This window comes from Cetorhinus maximus, chromosome 4 (assembly GCF_964194155.1).
Source record: "Cetorhinus maximus chromosome 4, sCetMax3.hap1.1, whole genome shotgun sequence".
Lineage (NCBI taxonomy): Eukaryota > Metazoa > Chordata > Chondrichthyes > Lamniformes > Cetorhinidae > Cetorhinus > Cetorhinus maximus.
The window spans coordinates 12742266-12759738 of NC_135882.1; the positions used below are offsets into that span (position 1 = coordinate 12742266).

The following is a 17473-nucleotide window of genomic DNA, read 5'->3' on the forward strand; positions in this document are numbered from 1 at the left end:
GATTCTCAATTTACATTGCCACTTCATAGATTAATATTATATCCTGGGACACTGAATCTGCTAGCGAGGCTTGAATGGCACTATTCGTTATGAGAACTGGGGCAAAAGTTGGTTGCAGTGTTACAATTTTTGTCCCATGCTTTTTCTGGCAACATTCATAACAGGAAAACGTTGTCAACATTTTGCTGTTACCCGGTAATTGTAGACTTCCCAGCATTATGTGGCTTTTATATAAAGATAAATAATATAAATTTGCCAAGTAATTTGTGGGGGTTTTTTTTAGTTGTTTTTAACCAGGATCTCTGCTTTTGCTGGGTATTTTCTGTCCATCACATGACTGTTTTTACTGTTTTTTGCACTTATAAGTGTGGCACTTTTTAAAGAAATGTATGAAAAAACAAAAGCATTTGTTTGAAATAGACAGAGAAACTCTCCAGAACAGACACCACCAGAGAGAGCAAAAGGACCTCAGTGTATATGTACATAAGTCATTGAAGGTGGCAGGACATGTTGAGAGAGCAGTTAATAAAGCATATGGTATCCTAGGTTTTATTCATAGGGACGTTGAGTATAAGAGTAAGAAGGTCATGTTAAACATGTATACAGCACTAGTTAGGCCTCACCTGGAGTACTGCGTCCACTTCTGGGTGCCATACTTGAGGAAAGATGTGAAGGCATTGGAGAGAGTACAGAGGAGATTTACAAGAATGATCCCAGGGATGAACAACTATAGCTGTGAGGATAGGTTGGAGAGGTTGGGCCTGTTTTCCTGAGAGAAGAGAAGGCTGAGAGGAGACTTGATAGAGGTATTCAAGATCCTGAGGGGTATGGACTGGATAAATAGTGAGAAACTGTTCCTACTCAAGAGAACTTCAAGAACTAGAAGGCACAGATTCAAAATAATTGGCAAAAGGAGTAGAAGTGATGTGAGGAAAAATTTCACCCAGAGGGTGGTTGGAGTCTGAAACGAACATCCTGAAAGGGTGATGGAGGCAGGTTCAGTTGAAGTATTCAGAAGGGAATTGGATTGCTATCTGAAAAAAAAGGATATGCAAAGTTATGGGTATAAGGCAGGGGAGTGGGATTAGGTAGAATGCTCTTATCGAGCCAGTGCAGACTCGATGGGCCAAATGGTCTCCTTCTGCACTGTAAAGATTCTGTGATTCTGTTAATGTAAACTCTTATGATGTCCCCATCTCTGTAACCTCCTCTATAATACTTTCCCGTTCTGTGCTTGACTGTATCTTGCCCTATCACAGCAAGCATGAGTCACATCACCTCACCTAGCGACAAATGATAACCAGGGTGTCATGATACCATTTAGGAATCTTGAAATTACAGTACTGCAAATTTACATTAATCCTTCCCTTCTCACTGAAGATTTCACATTCATTGCTAAGCCAACTAAGCCTTTCAAAATTCTATTCACTTTTTTTTGCTGATATAAGCTCATTATCCTGGTTTACTGAAGAAGAGCAGGGTGTCCTCGGCAACGTCCTGGCTAATATTTACCTCTCTACTGATGTTGTTAAAATAAGTTACCTGGTCATTATCACATTGCTGTTTGTGGGAGCTTGCTGTGCGCAAACTGGCTGATGCATTTCCTACGTTACAACAGTGGCTATACTTCAAAAGTACTTCATTGGCTGTGAAACACTTTGCGACATCCTGAGGTCATGAAAGGTATTAAATAAATGCAAACTCTTTCTTTTTATTGCTTTTACATAACGGAAGACATTTATCAACAAGATAACGGGTACCTAGGAGTATTTTACAAGACTAGTTTTCAGGAGGTTTGGATACTATCGCACATTGAGCAGTCAACTTCTAATAAACCTCTGCTGGAGCACAAGATGTGCTACAGCCTTTTAACTGTTGCTTTGTACTCTATGTATTCTATAGTTTATACAAGACCTTTAAAGCTGGTGGATCTAGCTCAGGGCTTTAAGGATTAATGGACATTAATCATTTTTCACTTCCTATCGTGTAAAACACGTTTTACTTCCCACTTAAAACAAATTCTAGGCTAACAGTTCTGATAGTTATAGTTATATAGTTATATTGTTATAGAGAATACTCTTCTCCCCCCTCCCCTTCAACAGTGTGTAACCTTTGACTTTTCCACCTTCAAAAATGATCAACCAGCATTTTCAAATGATATAAAACAAGCATCTGAAGATAAATCTTTCTATAAGATAAAAATGTTATGTATTGCCAGTCAGTGCTCAGTATATGAATCTGCATTGGTGGATTGAGTGGAATAGGAATGTATAATCTGCTGGTTGCCAACAACTTTTCTAATGCCTGAAATTTTGACGTCTGCAAACTAACAGAAAACCAATAGTGTTGTATTTCATGCCTCAGAGATATGCAGAGATGACACACCAGCTTATGTGTGTGTGTGACAGGAATTTATTCACAGTGCTTTAAAATGTTTGCTCGCTCATACTTTGAGCAGTTAGCTTTGCTTACTTTTGTCTGAATCCACACCCAGGCTTAAGTAATCAAGCACAGTGAGCATGGAACAATCAACAGACACACATAATTAAACACAGAACAATTGAGCATCATAAATGGCAGAGAAGGGACCATTTTTTCCGTTGTGCCTGTGCCAGCTGGTTGGTTGAGTTATCCAAGCAATGTCACTCCCTTGCTCTTTCCCCAAAGCTCAGTAAACTTCTTCCCTTCAAGTATTTATTCAATTCTGTTCCCAGTGTTACTATTTAATCTGCTTCCAACATCCTTTCAGGTAATGCATGCCAGATCACAACAACTCGCTGTAGAAAATTTTTTTCCTTGTGTCTCTTTTGATTCTTTTGCCAATCACCTTAAAACTGCGTTCTCTGGTTTCAGTTCCTTCTGCCACTGGAATCAGTTTCTCCTTACTTACCCTATCAAACCATGCATAATTTTAAACACCTCTATCAATTCTCCTCCTAGCCTCCTCTGCTCTTAGGAGAACAACTCCAGTTTCTCCATGTAACTGAAGTCCCTCATCCCTAGTGCCATTCTAGTAAATTTTTTCTGCACCTTCTCTATAGGCCTTAATTGACATCCTTTGTAAAGCTGCATTTGCAAGGCCATAGGATCCATCCTTCACTGTCACTGGGTCAAAATCCTGGGACTCCCTCCCTAACAGCACTGTGGGTGTACCCACACTGCATGGACTGCAGCGGTTCAAGAAGGCGGCTCACCACCACCTTCTCAAGGGCAATTAGGGATAAGCAATAAATATTGGCCTAGCCAGCAATACCCACATTCCGTGAAAGAATCAAAAAAGATGACAGGTGCATAAAGATTAAAGCAAGAGCTAGGATGATATAGGACTGGGGGCTAGATAGAACTATATGATCATAACTAAACCTACAGGCCGCAAACCCGAAAGCAGATTCAATAGTAACTTTTGAAAGTATGTACATTTTTCCAGTCTTGCCATGGTAACATTTTACTATACTGTACAGGAAAGCTGTTGGAGACTAGCGTTGCCAAACCCCTACGAGCCCCCAGGCATTAAGATTAATCACCAGGACATCGCTGCAAGTAAACCAGGAAAAAACGTCTTATGGGCATGAAGAAAAAGTGGTTTTCTTCCATTTCTTTTGAGCATTTTTACACCTTAGATATAAAAGTATTCTAAACCGGAGCACAAGGTGGTTTGACATGGTCTGAAACATCCAATAATGAAGTGTCTGTTTGCCTCCTAATTGGTGGGGGGAAGGTGTCGAACTGTGAGGATGGAACTTTTAGGTGCAGTGAGGAAGCACAGGGTGGGATGGCTGGAGGCACCAGATTGTTTGAGGGAAGCTTCAGGAATATGTCCGAACACAGACGGCAACCCTACTGCAGACTGGTGATTTGTGACTTTTGAGCTCTGAAGAAAAGTCATATTGGGCTCAAGGTTAACTCGAGTTCTCTCGCTCCACCTGCTGAGTTTTTCCAGCAGGTTTTGTTTTTATTGCAGACTGGTGAGGTTATGTTAAGCTGGTCATTGTGTTATTGCATTACAATGCACTCTTCCTGAAATACTGAATTATTTTTGCCATCTTAGCGGGTTGAAGTGGTCGCCCTGTTAGAGCTTCAATAACATTGAGAGTATCTGTAGTGACCCAATACCTTGAGTAGTGGTGTAGAATGAGGGTGTAGAAACAGGTCATCTTTGTGTGTGAAGTAACACAGGGAAATGGTACCGCCTGTGTGATAGCCAGATGGCTTAAGACAACACCAGTTAGATAAAGGTTGAAGAGGTTTAGCTACCGCCTGTTAAAGCTGAGCTAGGATTAGAGGAACTCCTGACAACACTTCAGCTCCCTGCTCAAGGTAATAATGGTTGGTCTGTAAGTACTGCAAATATATATTTTTAACTTTAACCTCTCTGTGAGCGCATTTACATCTGGTGTCCACAGTCACTGATTACATAAAAAAAGAATTATTCAAATGATGAATGGTTCTGAGAAAGTAAATGTGGTGAAACAGTTTCCACTGGCAGAAGGGTCAGTAACCAGAGGACATGCATTTAAGATAATTGACAAAAGAACCAGAGAGAAGATGAGGAAAATCATTTTTATGCAGTAAGTTGTTCTGTACTTGAATTCATTCCCTGAAAACGCATGCTGGAAGCAGATTCGATTGTAAGTGCAAAGATTTAATTGAAAAGAAAAAAAAATTGCAGGTCTGTAGGATAAGAGCAGGAAAGTGAGATTAATTTGACAGGTCTTTGAAAGAACCAGAAAAGCCAAAATGAGCCAGATGGCCTCCTTCAATGCTGTAAGATTCTATGATTCTATGAAGAACTAGCAGAGCCAATGATGGCGTATTGGACCATATCTGGAGGTACCAGCCCATCTTAACTCGGAGCATTAATCTTACTAGGATGTAGTAGAGAGTTACATGCGAAGAATGAATGACAGTCATTGGCTTAAAGGGATAATTGCCCATGATAATAACTGACAACCCAAACTGAAGTTGCAAAGCTCAAATGGGAAAGCCTGGGAACAGGAGGAAAAATGGAAGAATGAGTGTACAAGGGCTCCAGTGTGGGTCATGCCGGGGTGGTGGCGGGGGGGGGTGGTGGAGTGGTGGGGGCAAGGCAGCACAGACTGAAGGAAGTACACAAGCACATGCCGGTGGCTGGGGGGAAGTGGGGGTAAGGGAAGGGGCTGCGCACTTGGAAAAGCTTGTCAAAAGTGAGCATTCTTCCGCAGCTGAAACCGTTCAGAGCAATTGGCCAACTAGGCAGCCTGTAGAATCCCCTTGCTAAATCTGGCCATGGAGAAGTCACTGGTGGAGGTGCTCACAGCCCCTTGCAATGTCATCATTCAGGTTTGGACCAGTCTCCCGCATGGTTCAAGTGAACAATGCAGCCTTGCAGTGTGGGTTAGGGGAATGCCTGTGCCTGAGCTGAGAGCACAGCATGCAGTCCAGTGGCCGAAGCTGCCGCTAATCAGTCAAGTGGAGTGGGGCGGAGGTGGGTAGAGTTTCGGACAGCCAGGAAGTGCATTACACACTGGCCATCCAAGTGGTGGCCAGCACTCTTCTGCACGTGTGATGGGGCCTTCAGACTTAACCAAGAGAGGTTCGTAGGACACATATGCTAACCCACGCACCTCTCTCTTTGATCTTGCAGGAGGGGAACATCAGGATCACGGAGCCTGGTGATTTAGCGGTATGCCTCATGGCTTACCGGGAACAGAGAAGAAGGAGAGTACGGCGGAGGCGCCTAGCTCAGCAAAGGGAGGAGCAGCTCCCTCAAGCTGAAGGGGTGGCAGGGCCTGCTGCGCACGCAGCTGAAGATCCACAGAGAGGCATCGCTCGTAGGTGCTTCGCCAGCCACAGGATCTATAAATGGTGCCTTTCATTCCTGCAGATGATTGAGAGCCAGTGTTGCTGAAGACTGTGCATATCCAGGGAACTGGTTGGTCACATATGCCACCTGCTGTAGGATTTGGCACCATGGGGACATGGAGGACATTCACTGCCAGTGACTGTGAAAGCGACCACAGCATTTAATTTTTACGCCAGTGGCTCCTTCTAGAGCTCCACAGGTGATCTGTGCAGGACCTCACAAGCCGCCATGCACAAGAGTGTCCAAGAGGTCATGGAAGCCATCATCGCTAAGACACAGAACTTTGTGCATTTCGACTGGGATCAAGAAAGCCAGGAAGCAAGAGTGCTGGGATTTGCACAGATCTCAGGTTTCCCACAGGTGCAGGATGCTATCGACTGCATTCACATGGTGCTTAGATCTCCATGGCAACAAGCGGTCAACTACATCAACCACAGTGGCTTCCACTCACTGAATGTTCAGCTGGTCTGTGACCACCACAAACACATCCTACAGATCTTCACATGATTCCCAGGGAGCGTCCACAACTCCTACATCGCAGCAAGTCTCAGAACCCTGACATCTTCCAGCGTCCACAGGGGCTGTAGGGTTGGTTCCTTGGGGGTAAGGGCTACCCACAGAGGACGTAGCTGAAGATGCCTATATGGTGGCCTCAGACTGCAGTAAAGAGACGGTATAACGAGACTCATGCTGCGACCCGGACTTTGGTGGAGCAAACAATAGGCATCTTGAAAATGAGGTTCCAGTGCCTCGACAGGTCCAGTGGAGCACTGCAATAGAGTCCACCGAGGGTGTTGCACATCATCGTAGCTAGTTGCGTGCTACACAACCTGGCCCTGCAACAGGTGGAGGACCTGGCTGAGGAGGAGATGGAAGAGTTGCACGTCTCCTCTGATGAGGAGAGCGTTGAAAGAGATGATGGTGATGAGACCCTCAAAGGTGAGGGTGCAGGTGATGAGGCCATCGCACTGGCCAGGCAAGGCAGGTGCGCTTGGGAGGCCCTCATAGCCGCAAGATTTGTGGAGGATGATGATGAATTGAATTGAGGACAGTCCTGACTCCCTCACCTTGCATCTGTGAATGTTTGACTCCTGTGTGGCTGATGACAGCGCACATACCCCCAGTGCTCAGGCTCATGTCATGGAGACACAGCAGAGGCCCTAATGGTCACTAGATTCCAGGAGGATGATGACGACATGCAGTGAGGACACTCCATAGATTTTCACATAGCCTCTGTGAATGTTTGACTCCTGTATGGCTGAGGGCAGCTTGCCTGCCAGTGTTGACCTCGATACGCCAGCGCTATCACCGCAGACTGAAGGCGGACAGATTCCTCCATCATCCCTTGCAATTTGAAGAGAGCACCAGATATCCCTTCCTGATGTTCCCATGACTGTCTTTGCAGCTCCACCAACTGATTGAGGACCAAGTCCAGAGTCTTATCATCTCACTTGGACTCAGTAGACCCCTTGCCTCCAACAGTCCTCCGAGCGCCAGAAACCAAGGATGTACCTGCCTCCACCTGCTGTGGAACTGAGTATGTGGTGTGTTCACCAGGTTGTGATCCTGAGGCTGCTCTACATCTAGGTCCCACCGGGGCATGTGTCGCTGTGCTGGCAGAGGGTGTGGGTGAGCCCCATGTGATTGTGCTTGATCTTGTCCTGCATAAAGACAAATGGAGAGTATTAGCAAGGCACATACCAGGCCAAATGAGAAGGACGCCAGACATGCGTGTGTGCTGTGTGGAGCCATGGCAATCTCCAGAGGAGATAAGGCCGGATGGAGGTGTGAGGCTGTGTGTGAGAGAGTGAGTGGTGATGTCTCTTGAGCAGGCAGTGAGTGAGATGCCAGTGAATGTGTGATGGGCTTGTGAGTAGGTGAGTTGAGGGTGATGAGATGGTTGACTTACCCCGGCAGCATGAATGAGAGCATTCATCAGTTTTCTGCACTGGATAGCCGACCTCTTGTGTGCAGCATTGGCACTGACTACCTCTGCCACAGCCTCCCAAGCCAGAGTGGTGAGACTGATAGGCCTCCCGTGGCCAGAGCTGGGGAAGATGACATTACGACGGGCTTCCACAGCGTCCAGAGACATCCCAGGGATGTATCACTAAATCGGGCAGTCGCAATCCTCCTGGCTTTTGCGGCCATGTCTGACCAGAGCAGTCTTGGGCTGCAAGCATTGAGAAGTGTGAACGTGGCTGCATTTGAAATATGGCGTCTGGCGTGAGGAAACGGTGAGGTAACAGCATGGTGGACCAATCGGAGGCCACCCACTAGCGATCTGATGTGTTACTCATGACTGCATAATTTATGAGAATGGGACAATATGGCGTGAAAACCCAAATGTCTTTTTTCACACCCGCTACCGCACTTAGGGCAAATCTGGGATGATTTTCCCCTAAAACTCTAACAGCAACTAGTATTCAAAAGCATTTTAATTATTAAAATTCTGGGTCTAGCTACCAATTCATACAAAAAATGGAATTTTTTTTGCAATGGAACAAATGTGGTTCTGACACAATTAGGCCTATCCCAAGCAAAGCTAACTTTTCACACACTGCTAAAATTCCTTTGGGAAGTGGTATCATTCAGTACGCGGCCCAGTGTTAATAGTTTCTTTTCAGTTGTGTTATGATGTGGCAGGTGATGTGTGCCAGGCAGACCAAATCCACAAGGGAAAATTGGCCACGCTATCACAACGGTTTTTCAATTTATATTTATTACGAGAAGATTTGTGCACTGAATTCAGAAGTAGTGAGTCCACTAATACCTTTAGTGGTTTTAAAAGTTAAAACATTTATTAACAAAAGAACTCAAACACATACATAAGATTACAAGGTTATTTAGCCTTAACAGTTCCCAAAATTCTTAATTAAGCAGACTCTCAACTACACACCCCCTTTAAGGCAACAGTCCAAAATAGATTTTAAATTTAAATAGACAATCCAGCAAGGTTACCACAGCACTCACTTGACAGTGGAATCCCAAAGACTTTTAACACAACTTCAGTTACTGGACACAGCAGACTTTTGCAAAAGTGGCTAGAGGCTTTTCCCCAAGGCTGCTTTACATGGTGCACCTTTCAAGATGTTACATGGCCACCTCCCACATAACCTTCCATCCTTCTTATTATATGCTTCATTCTCTATAGTGTGTAAAATTCCATTGTTCTACATGTCTTCAGAAATTTACTTTTCCCATAATATAAAAGTATTTCATGTTGTCAATATGGCCTCTTTCACTTTGGGAAAAATAAATGTAATAATCTTGCCCTATTTATCTTGTTAGTTGTAAACATCCTACCATCCCTTTGAAAATCAAACAACCCCTTCATTTATCTAAAAATGCAAATTTCATTCGCACCTTATCTGTAGAACCCTCATCCTAGCTCCATCTCCATTTCAAAAGTCTACTTTACACTGAACTCTTCGGATAATTTCAACCTTGCAGTCTGTCTGACTCTAATTCAATTAAATCAGTCACACAGACAGAACCATCCACACTCACACCCATAAACCTACAATAATATTATGAAAAATGTTATACTTTCATGACAGCTGGTTGAGGCAGGGGTCTTAATACAGGAGGCATTGTGAAGAGCCTCTTGTCTCATTCCACACGTCAGGAAAGCTTCATCACATTGCTGTTTGTGGGAGCTTGCTGTGCAAAAATTGACTGCCAAGTTTCCTACAATAATGGCTGCATTTCTAAAATATTTCATTGGGTGTAAAGCGCTTTGGGGTGACCTGAGGTGGGGAAAGGTGCAATATAAATGCAAGTTCTTTTTATCATCAGCGAGTTTCACTTTGCTGAATATACAGGAACTAATGCATTGAATGAATGGCTATTTAATATTGTGTGTTTTAGGTAGCTTTATGATATATTGAATAATTTATCTAAATATAAATTAGCTTGCCTAGTGATTATTTGTGCAAGTTGAATGCAATGGAATAGTCAGGTATATATGTGAGAATAAGAACATAAGAAATAGGGGCAGGAGTAGGCCATTCAGTCCCTCAAGCCTGTCCCGCCATTCAATAAGATCATGGTTGATCTGCCCCAGGCCTCAACTCCTCTTTCATGCCAGCTCCTCATAGCCCTCAACTCCCCGATATTTCAAAAATCGATCTACCTGCTCTTTAAATACTTTCAGTGATCTAGCCTCCACAACTCTCTGGGGTAGAGAATTCCAGACATTCACTACCCTCTCAGAGAAGAAATTGCTTCGCATCTCAGTTTTAAATGAGTGTCCCTTTATTCTGTAACTATGTCCCCTAGTTTGAGATTTCCCCACTAGTGGAAACATCTTCTCAACATCTACCCTGTCAAGCCCCCTCAGAATCTTGTATGTTTCAATAAGATCATCTCTCATTCTTCTAAACTCTAATAAATAAAGGCCTAAGCTGTTTAGCCTTTTGACAATCTCTTCAGGTTGTCCATTTTTATCCTGCTCTGCCAATTCTCCACAGCCTTCATTGCTTGTCTTTCTCTTCCAAATGTTACAATTTCCCAGTTCAATTTAGATTAAGTGCACCAAGCTACTCAGCAAATGCATCTGATATCTTTCAAGTTTACGGCACAGACTGTAAGTGGCAGCCTCCCTTTGTGAGTGCCTTTGATTCCTCAAGTTCATCTTCATCGTTCCCTGAGGGAGTCAAGAGTTTGGGGGGGACAGGCAGGAAAATAGGAGTTGGGGGCCACATCAGATCAGCCATGATCTTATTGACCAGCAGAGCAGGCTCAAGGGGCTGAATGGCCTACTCCTATTTTCTTATGTTCTTCACATTGTGCTTGAGGTCAGATACATCTCTCTGGTTAACCCACCTCTCCCACCCGTTTCTCCAGGTATATAAAGAGATCACTCACGGCTGAGGTCATGCCCACCCTCACCCCCCCAACACCTGCCATGCCCTCTAGTTATTGGTGGGGTTGGCCTTCTGCATCATACCTCTGGATGCTTGTGCACTGTGCTGAGGGAATATCGATAAGAATCGACAATATAATCAGTTTTTTTTTCAAAAAAAAAACCTATCTCATCATTGCAAAAATGAATTGACGCTCAGAGGATAAACTGTGCGGTTGGATCCCCTCTTGCTTTTTAATGTACGTCTGAATCAGTGGTTGAACCCATAACCAGCCATCAAGAGCATTCACCCTGTTCAAATTATCCTAGGGATCACCTTTACTTTAGATCATCATATCCAGAAATTGCAATGACCTGCCCCCTTCAGACTGAATAGGGAGAATGAGTATGTTCCATTTTTTTGAGCTTTTCATTCTGGTGACATAAATTGTCAACATGCGGTCTTCGGCACCGTGTGTAATCTATCTAATATTGTCAGGAATGAGACATTCAGCTTCCACATCGGCAAGTGCGGAAAAGCACAACCCTGATTTTTTTTTTCCACACTCTTCACTTAACATCACTGTCTCGTTTTATTTCGGAAGATTTCTCCCTGTTAAACTTTTGAGAACCCTCCCTCCTTTGAGCATGCAAGTCTCTTCAAGCTCCCCAGTCTGGTGAGCTAATTTGACACTGAATTGACAGTGTCTGGTCCAGTTGAAGTAGGCGGATGCCCCAAGGGCCAGCCAGCTGTGGGGCAGTATCTGCAGATTCCCTTGGCCGCTCCTGCTGGGTTAGTCATCTGTCTCCTCGGCCTCACGGCGGATAATTCATGTGTCCCCCCCCCACCCACCCCCCCCTGACATCATTTGCTCGAACAGCTTCGGCCCCGAGGCTTTGTCTGTCCAGGTTCGACATCAAACTTTGCAGCCCTGGACCTAATCGGACCCGGCACCCCTTCCAAAAACACTGGTGCCTCGGGTCGTTGCCAGGATCAGCATCAGGATCGGAGCCCACCACTGCATGACCTTGTGGCCTTGCTTTCCCATGGCAAACACCGCCCATGGACTTGTCCTGCTCACGGAGAGTGTGCCCACGTTGTAAAGCTGTCACTCGCATTACCCTCATCGCCGGTGAGTTGTCTGCCCGAAACGGTTTGGATTTCCCCCCCCCGCCCCCGGCCTGTTGCAAGCAGCTGACCTGGACACGGCCACTTGGGTGACAAAACCCTGCCGAGGATGATCACTGGTTTTTCACCGCCCGCGGGCAGAGCCTGACAAGACTGGGCAAACAAGCGCGGCCAGATTTCTATATAAAACGTCCTGTGCAATAATCCCAAGTGACACAGTGACTTCTGGAGGACAAGACGGTATAGGTTGGAGTGGGGAGAAAAAGTGACAAGGTTTTTGCTGGGGATATCTTTTTGTTCTTTAAAAAAAAATGACCACATATGCTGATATATCTGCTCTAAGCAACGGAGATTACCATAATTCTTTATGCTTAGGTGACTGGTTAATACCAGCTGACCAGTAAGGCTACATGAACACATTGCTTCGGACTTATTTGGTCTGTTTTTATTGCATTTGTTAAAATCATCACCTGAAATACTGTAAGACTTACACAACCATTTTCTCAAAAACACTTGACCATTGCAATAGCATTTCATTTACCACAATGGATCTGCGATTCAATTTAGAACCATAATCCTCTCCTTAATGGTGTCAAAATTTGTGTTTGCCTGTGGACCAATCACATAATTAGTGCAACAAAAGTGCAAGGATGCAGACCGGTCCAGTGTTATCAGAAGTGTTTGTGCACATTCAGTGCCCCAGTCTGTTTACATTCACTTAAGAAAGGATAAGCTTTTCACTCTGTAAATAGCAGACAAGCAAGTGAAGGACAACCATTCCAGATATTGTCACTGCAGCACTCAAACTGGACCACAAGCCCACAGTAAACATTATATTAGGAAATTAGGGAAATCCACTGCCATTTCTCCCCAGGACAGGATCTATAATTTTAATGCCTCTGAAGCAACAATAGATTCACCGGTTTCTATATTCGCTCATGTTTCACTCCCCTTCAGTTAATGGCCAATGCTTTGCAGTTAAAAACTTGAGTGCCCTTAATCTGTTCAAACACTGCAAAACACTTCACAAGAGTGTAACCAGATACATTTGACTCTGTACCACACAAGCAGATATTAGGACAAAAGTTTGACCACAAGTTCAGCCAATGAACTAGGTTTTTAAGGACCGATTTAAAGGAGGAGAGAGATGTTGAGAGAGCAGAGGGGTTTAGGGAGGAAATTCCTGAGATTAGGGCCTAGACAGCTGAAGACATGGTCACCAATGGTGGAACAATGAGAATGGGAGTTGTTCAAGAGGTCAGAATTGGAGGAGTAGAGGTACCTCAGAGGATAAGGGATCAATAATTAAGGATTGAGATGAGGAGGAATTTCTTCAAAGGGTTGTGAATCTTTGGAATTCTTTACCCCCCAGAAGGTTGTGGATGCTTCAGTATTGAATGTATTTAAGGCTGGGATAGGCAGATTTTTGGCCTCTCAGAGAATCAAGGGAAATGGGGAGCGGGCAAGAAAGTGGAGTTTAAGCCAAAGATCAGCCGTGGTTGTTTTGAATGGCGGAGTGGGCTAATCCTGCTTCTATTCCTTATGTTCGTCCGTCAGCATTCTTCCATTTACAGAAGGTAATGGACATGCAGCAAGTTGTTGGGAATGGAGTAGCTTCACATGGTGCACTCTCGCTGATGGCTAAAGAGACCAATCTGTGAGAGGTAGGCTTGTCACAAGTGCCGCATATGGGGTGGGTATCAGGTGTCATTGTGGGTTCTTGTTTTTGCTGTTGCCACCTGTTGCCAAGCCTCTATCACCACTGATTGTCATGGTGGCACACGCCAGCCCACAGGTGATGCCACCATTTTCCTCTGTCGCTGGCTAATGTCTCCCAGGTGTAGGAATCGATGTTTAGGATCTTCATGTCATGCTTGCACGCCTCTTTGAAGCGGACCTTGAGGCATCCTACTGGTTGTCTGGCTCTGGTTACATGTTCTTATAAAATGTCCCAAGGTGCTTCACAGGGACATGATAAAACTAAGTATGACACTGAGCCACGTAAGGAGATATTAGGTCAGATGACCAAAAGCTTGGTCAAAGGGGTAAGTTTTAAAGAGTGTTTTAGAGGAGGAAAGTGAGGTAGAGAGGCAGAGAGGTGTAGGGAAGGAATTTCAGTGCTTAGGGCCTAGGCAGCTCAAGGCACGGTCACCAATGGTGGAGCTATTAAAATCTACAATGCACGAGAGGCCAGAATTACAAAAGTGCAGATATCTCAGAGAGTTGTCAGGCGGAGGAGATTGCAGAGATAGGGAGGAGCAAGGCCCACACCCCACCAATAAAATCACTGCCAAGATCCAAGAAAGCCAGGAGGCCTGCGTACCAGAAAAATTTGTTTGACTGCCAACACTAAGTGGCTGGTGACTCTGAACATTGGGTGACCAAAAACGGTTGGACACATTCCTGGAGATTTCATCACCCGATGTCCCACCCAGTCAAACAGCCTTTATTTCCCCCATCGCCAACACTTTTGCAAATAACAAATGCAAATTTTGACAAACACGATTTGTTTTTTTTTTAATTTCCCCTGTGGTTTTTCTCCCCTTGTTCCTCACAGCCATGTCCAATTTGACAGCTTCATGGTCACTGACTGATTCCAGCTATTTATTTCCAAATTCAAATCCTCAAACATGGTCAGGATCATCAGTTCTAGACCTCTGCATCAGAAAGGAGAGAAGTGTAGTCACTGTTGAAGTTTTGAAAATTCAGCACGGCAAGGATTCACAAACAGCAAGATGATAATGACCATACGACCTGCTTTGAGTGATGTTGGTTGAAGGATACATATTGGCCAGAATACTGATGCTTTAAAATGGCATTCTAATAAAAATCAGCCTGTACAAATCGACCAGTAGAAAACAGGTACAAGTTTGCAGTTTTAGCTCCACTCCTCTCTTTCCCTTCTCCCACACACCTAACACTGTGAAGGAATGCAGCTATAAATATAAGATTAAAAAGAGTGATTCTCGTATGGAGTAGAGATTAAAACTGAAAAGCAGAGTTCATCTGCTGGACAAAGGTTTAAAAGTTTATAAACATGCCTGGGCACAATTGTTTGCTTGAGGACACCAACATGCTGCAGCATAGGATATGGTATATCCTCTAACACAAGGCAAGCCTGAAGAAACACAAACCTCCACATCACCTCAGCAAGGCATAGATAAATTGTGTGATACCACAATCTAACAATGGATAACCTTAAGTAACCCGAAATAACTTGTTAACTGAATCCTGGAAACTGAGTGTAACGACCGCTATCTGTATCCTGTTTGTTTGAAGGATGTTGACTAAAATAAAACATGTTATCCAGCATGTGTGCTCAACAAGTTTTCTGCTAGTTCAGCTCTTTTATGGTATAATAATTGGAACCACACAGTAGGATTTTTAGATTCATTGGATTCACTGCAGCATCTCTCAAGGTAACTGCAAAGTACTGCCGTAGTGTAGTGATGATAGTTCTCCCCTTAATTGGGATGAAGGTATCTCATTAAACTCCGTAGCTTTCTACTCGGGGATTCAATGTAAATACTACTCTAAATATTGATGGACATTCTAAATACCTCTCTGTAGCAATAACTGGACTTGGATTCTCTAGCAGAAACAAGATTATACTTTCTTTTCCGGAAACTATCAATGTTATGATTACCTTTTGAAGTGAATTGCATGTTCAGTTCATTAATAAACTTCTATATAATTTAAAAGTATATTGTCTCATATCGTCTCCTTTATCCAAACATGAAAACCCACCTTCGTACACTCTTCAGTGGAGAGGTACATTGTTCAGAAGGGATGCCTGGACCCTTATACTATCCAGAGGACAGTACTATTCTCTGGTGGTTCCTTTCCTTCAGGAAGAGTTAGATCAGTAAGGAGTATGTCTGATCCAGAATAGTTCCAAAAAGGGGCTGGGATGACAATCCACATCAACACACTACCCACCCCCCATTTCCCTGCACTCATTCCCTCCACTCCTCTCCCCACCACTGCCCCAATTCCCATCAGCCACTCCCCCTATACCTCCGCTATCCCTTTCCCCTACCTACACCCTTTCCCTTCCTCTATCCCATACCCTGTTCCACTCCCCCATCCCCTTTGCCCTCTCCTATCCCCTGCCCCCTGTCCTTTCCCCATCCTCTCCCCCTTTCTCCCATCTCCTTTCCCATCCCCTCTTTCCCCCATTCACATCGTTCCAAACCCCTACCCCCTCCCCTCCCCTACCTCCTGTCCTCTCCACTCTTTCCCCATTCCCTTCCTCCATCCCCGCCACCCCTCCCCCTTGACTCCCCCTTTACTCTCCCCACACATCCCTCCAATCCCCTCCCCCACCACAAACGGCCTCCCCATAACCCCTCGCCCAACACACCCCCTCCTCCCGCCACCACGCACCCCTCCTCCTCCTCTTCCTATCACCACACAGCCCCTCCTCCTCCCGCACCACACACCATCCCCGCCCCCTTCCTCCCTCTCCCCTTCCCCCACCCCCCTACTTCCCCACCCCCAACTCCCCCCTTTCCCCTCCCCCAATTCCTCCCCTTCCCCCTCCCCCCTCCCCTTCTGTGAATTCCCCCCTTCCCAATTCCCGCCTACCCCCTCCCCCAATTCCCCCATTCCCCCTCACCCAGTTCCCCCTCCCCCAATTAACCCCATCCCCACCCCCAATTCCCCCTTCCCCCAATTCCACCCCTTCCCCCAATTCCACCCCTTCCCCCTCCCCCAATTCCACCCCTTCCCCCAATTCCACCCCTTCCCCCAATTCCACCCCTTCCCCCAATTCCATCCCTTCCCCCAATTCCATCCCTTCCCCCAATTGCACCCCTTCCCCCTCCCCCAATTCCACCCCTTCCCCCTCCCCCACCCCCACCCCCAATTCCACCCCTCCCCCCAATTCCACCCCTTCCCCCTCCCCCCAATTCCACCCCTTCCCCCTCCCCCCTCCCCCCTCCCCCTCCCCCCAATTCCACCCCTTCCCCCTCCCCCCAATTCCACCCCTTCCCCCTCCCCCCAATTCCACCCCTTCCCCCTCCCCCCAATTCCACCCCTTCCCCCTCCCCCAATTCCACCCCTTCCCCCTCCCCCCAATTCCACCCCTTCCCCCTCCCCCCAATTCCACCCCTTCCCCCTCCCCCCAATTCCACCCCTTCCCCCTCCCCCCAATTCCACCCCTTCCCCCTCCCCCCAATTCCACCCCTTCCCCCTCCCCCCAATTCCACCCCTTCCCCCTCCCCCCAATTCCACCCCTTCCCCTCCCCCCAATTCCACCCCTTCCCCCTCCCCCCAATTCCACCCCTTCCCCCTCCCCCCAATTCCACCCCTTCCCCCAATTACCCCTTTCCCCCTCCCCCAATTTCCCCCTCCCCCATTCCCCCCTTTCCCATCCCCCAATTCTCCCCTTTCCCTTCCCCCAATTGCTCCCCTCCCCCAATTCCCCCTTCCCCCTCCCCCCAACTTCCCTCCCTCTAACCCTTGTCCCCTCCCCAATACCTACCCCCAACTCCTCCTCTCTTTCTCACCGGCCCCTGTTTATTGTAAGTTGTGCAGTCCTTCCGCCTTCAGCCAATAACAGTCCTTGTTCTTGCCTACTGGCGCGAGGAGCCAATCAGCGGGACTCCTATTCCAGGCTCTCAACCAATCAGCTTTGGAGGGAACCATTATTTTT

At 46.0% G+C, this 17473-nt stretch overlaps 1 long non-coding RNA gene across 1 annotated transcript; it reads right to left on the reverse strand.

Moving 5' to 3' along the window:
* Window positions 1-12240: 12240 nt before the first annotated feature.
* On the reverse strand, window positions 12241-17356 carry LOC144679500 (uncharacterized). Its single transcript, XR_013576353.1, has 3 exons — window positions 17303-17356; window positions 15573-15662; window positions 12241-14472 (listed from the first exon to the last, which is right to left on the reverse strand). It is a non-coding gene; the product is annotated as an uncharacterized LOC144679500 (long non-coding RNA).
* Between the last annotated feature and the right edge of the window lie 117 nt (window positions 17357-17473).